Source organism: Loxodonta africana, chromosome 17 (assembly GCF_030014295.1).
Source record: "Loxodonta africana isolate mLoxAfr1 chromosome 17, mLoxAfr1.hap2, whole genome shotgun sequence".
In the NCBI taxonomy this organism is placed as follows: domain Eukaryota; kingdom Metazoa; phylum Chordata; class Mammalia; order Proboscidea; family Elephantidae; genus Loxodonta; species Loxodonta africana.
Window position 1 is genome coordinate 58,384,996 of NC_087358.1, and position 3,847 is coordinate 58,388,842.

Here is a 3,847-nt window from a genome sequence, read left to right on the forward strand (position 1 = left end):
CTCGAATGAAGGCCCCAGAGTCTGTCCCTGATCTTTGGCGACTTGGACCAGCCTGATTACCCTTCACCTAGAACCTGCAAGAGCTGTGTTTGCAAAGCTCTTTCCTTTAAGTCCTGGCCGCAAGTTGGCAGGAGCAACCGCGGTAACGATGGTCACCAGCAAAGGCCACACCCGCCGACCAGAACACTGATCAAGACCACGGAGAGGTCAGGCTGCCACCCTGCTCCTGGCACTGTTCAGGGTCCCTCTCTTTCTCGTGGCGGCTGCGGCGGCGGCTGCGGCACTAGCACCACCTTTCCGCCAGGTGGCGCCGGGCCTGCGGGCACCAGAGCAGAGCTGCAGTGCACGACAGGGCCGGCCGGCCTCCGTCCTGTACCGCGACGACCACGGTCAGCGAACGCGCCGGCGGCCTGCGGGGAGAGGCGGCGCTTAATGAACAGTTCTCCTGTGACCGGGTGCAGCACTAATGCCCCAGGGCTGCCGTCATTGCTGAGAAGAGTGTAAGTCAGCTAGGAGTTTGCACCCTCGTCCGCGTCCCGCGCCTGCACTAGGGTCACCAGCAGCCCAGGAACACACCCCAGGGCAGAGGCACTTGGGCTGAACCATTGGAGAGTTGAGGTGCCACCAGCCGGGGCGGGTGGTCGTTCTGGTCTTCCACAAGCAGCTGCACCGAGACGTACGTGGACACGGCACCCCTGGCGCGACCCAGCTTGGCTTCTAGCAGCCAGTAGGTGACCTGATCATTGCGTCCCAGGTCCGGGTCCCAGACGGCTACCGTGGCCAGGTAGGAGCCAAGAGTGTGGCTCTGGCGCATCTACACCTCCTCGTAGACTGGCAGCGTGAAAAGCTCCGCGGTGCGCAGGGGCGGGGGGGAGGGCGCCGCGGTCCTCTGCCATCAACGTCTGGTTGTGCTCAGCGATACGCTCTCGGCCAGCGACGCTGTGGTCACCACCAGGTAGCTGCCGGTGTTAAGGCCGGCTGCAGCCTAAAGTGCTCGTGCCGGTAGAGGGCGCAGCGCACCAGCCCGCTGGCGCCCGAGTCCCTGTCCGAGGTGCTGACCAGTGCCACCGGGCGTTCTCTCGCTGCATCCTCTGGCACCAGGAGGTGGAGCAGGCTTCGGGCGTCCGGGATCCTTCCTCGTCCCCTCCCACCCCGACAAAGTCGCCTCCGCCCCCGACCCCTTACCCCGAGAGCGGCGGCCGCCGCGGAGAAGGGCGACGTGGCGGGCGCGCTCGGGGCAGTCAGCTGGGTGGTGGCGATGTGGGGAGCGTTGTCGTTTACGTCGTGGAAACGCACGATAACCTTGCAGATAGCCGCGCGTAACCCCAGACCGCGGTCCTGCGCCGCACGTCTAGCTCGTAGGTGTCCTGTCGCTGGTAGTCCACTGGCCCCGCCAGGGTGAGGCGGCCGGAGGGCGGGTCGAGCAGGAAGAGGCGGCGCGCCTCGCACCGGGTTCGGGCGCCAAAGGAGAACACCACTTCGCCGTTGGGGCCCTCGTCGGGGTCGGCGGCGTCCAAGTCGAGAAGCAGCGAGCCCACCGGCACGTCCTCCGCCTGCTCCACCTCGGCTACTGCGCCCTGCGGGAAGGTTGGGCTGTGGTCGTTGGCGTCCAGCACGCGCAAGCTGAGGGCAGCTGTGGCGGAGCATGGCGGGCGGCCTCCGTCCTGGGATACCAGCGCCACACTGTAGGTGGCCTGGCTCTTGCGGTCCAGCTCCTGCAGCAACACCAGAACGGCACACAGGGCTCCGTCCACGTGCGTCTGCAGCTCCAAGAGGAACCCGCTGTGGGGCTATGCCAGGCGCACACTCTGCAGCCCGTTGGCGCCCACGTCCTAGTCCACTGGCGCCTACAGGGGGATGCACGTGCCCGCGGCCTCACCCTCGGACAGCTCCACCCGGATCTGGGGCAAGGGGGAGCGCGGCACGTGGTCGTTGACATCCTTCACCTCCACCTCTAGGTGCACCGGTCGGAACTGCTCCTTCGAAAAGCTGACCACGTCGAAGGCCTGCACTCACTGCTGAGCCCAGCTACACAGCCGCTCGCGGTTCAGGCCAGCGTCCCTGACCATCAGCTACTCGTACTTGTCCACTCGCACCAGGATCAGCAAACCGTTGAACCGCTTCATCAGACTTAACTGGCTTGGTGCCTCGCTCTGGGAATTAAACTAGAGTGGTGAAACAGAACACCAATGAAGGTGCTGGGAATTTCTTCCTCATAAAAATTCACAGTTTTGGTGAGAGACCCTGTCGCCAGCAGAAGCCAGGACTCCACTCCAACCCTGTGTAAATTGCCAGCGGGAAATTCAAGCCTCCGACAAGACATCTTTTTTTTTTTTTAAGTAATTTTTACTGTGCTTTAAGGGAAAGTTTACAAATCAAGTCAGTCTCACACAAAAACCCATATAAAAAAAAAATACACCTTGCTAAAAAAAAAAACACCTTGCTACATACTCCCAATTACTCTTCCCCTAATGAGACAGCCTACTGTCTCGCTCCACTCTCTTGCGTCTTTTTCGCCAGCTTCTAACCCCCTCCACCCTCTCATCTCCCTTCCAAGCAGGAGATGCCAACATAGTCTCAAGTGTCCACCTGATCCAAGAAGCTCACTCCTCATCAGCATCCCTCTCCAACCCATCGTCCAGTCCAATCCATGTCTGAAAAGTTGGCTTCGGGAATGGTTCCTGTCCTGGGCCAACAGAAGGGCTGGGGACCATGACCACCAGGGTCCTTCCAGTCTCAGTCAGACCATTAAGCCTGGTCTTATGAGAATTTGGGGTCTGCATCCCACTGCTCTCCTGCTCCCTCAGAGGTTCTCTGTTGGGTTCCCTGTCAGGGCAGTCATCTGTTGTAGCCGGGTGCCATCTAGTTCTTCTGGTCTCAGGATGATGTCGTCTCTGGTTCATGTGGCCCTTTCTGTCTCTTGGGCTCGTAATCACCTTGTGTCCCTGGTGTTCTTCATTATCCTTTGATCCAGGTGGGTTGAGACCAATTGATGCATCTTAGATGGCTGCTTCCTAGCGTTTAAGACCCCAGACGCCACTCTTCAAAGTGGGATGCAGAATGTTTTAAAAGATTTTATTATGCTAATTGACTTAGATGTCCCCTGAAACCATGGTCCCCAGACCACTGCCCCTGCTACGCTGGGCTTCGAAGCATTCAGTTTATTCAGGAAACTTCTTTGCTTTTGGTTTAGTCCAGTTGTGCTGACCTCCCCTGCATTGTGTGCTCTTTCCCTTCACCTAAAGTAGTTCTTATCTACTATCTAATTAGTGAATACACCTCTTCTCCCACCCTCCCTCCCTCCCCCCTCTTGTAACCACAAAAGAATGTTTTCTTCTCAGTTTAAATTATTTCTCAAGTTCTTATAATAGTGGTCTTATACAATATTTGACCTTTTGCAACTGACTAATTTCACTCAGCATAATGCCTTCCAGGTTCCTCCATGTTATGAAATGTTTGACAGATTCCTCACTATTCTTTATTGATGTGTAGTATTCCATTGTGTGAATATACCATAATTTATTTATCCATTCATCCATTGATGGGCACCTTGGTTGCTTCCATGTTTTTGCTATTATAAACAGTGCTACAATAAACGTGGGTGTGCATATATCTGTTCATGTAAAGGCTCTTATTTCTCTAGGATATATTCCAAGGAGTGAGATTGCTGGATCAAATGGTAGTTCTATTTCTAACTTTTTAAGGAAGCACCAAATCGATTTCCAAAGTGGTTGTACCATTTTACATTCCCACCAGCAGTGTAGAAGTGTTCCAGTCTCTCCACAGCCTCTCCGACATTTATTATTTTGTGTTTTTTGGATTAATGCCAGCCTTGTTGGAGTGAGAT

General features: G+C 56.1%; 1 pseudogene; it reads right to left on the reverse strand.

Annotated features, from left to right (window-relative positions):
• Positions 1 to 236: 236 nt before the first annotated feature.
• On the reverse strand, positions 237 to 2,797 carry LOC135227967 (protocadherin-8-like; annotated as a pseudogene).
• Between the last annotated feature and the right edge of the window lie 1,050 nt (positions 2,798 to 3,847).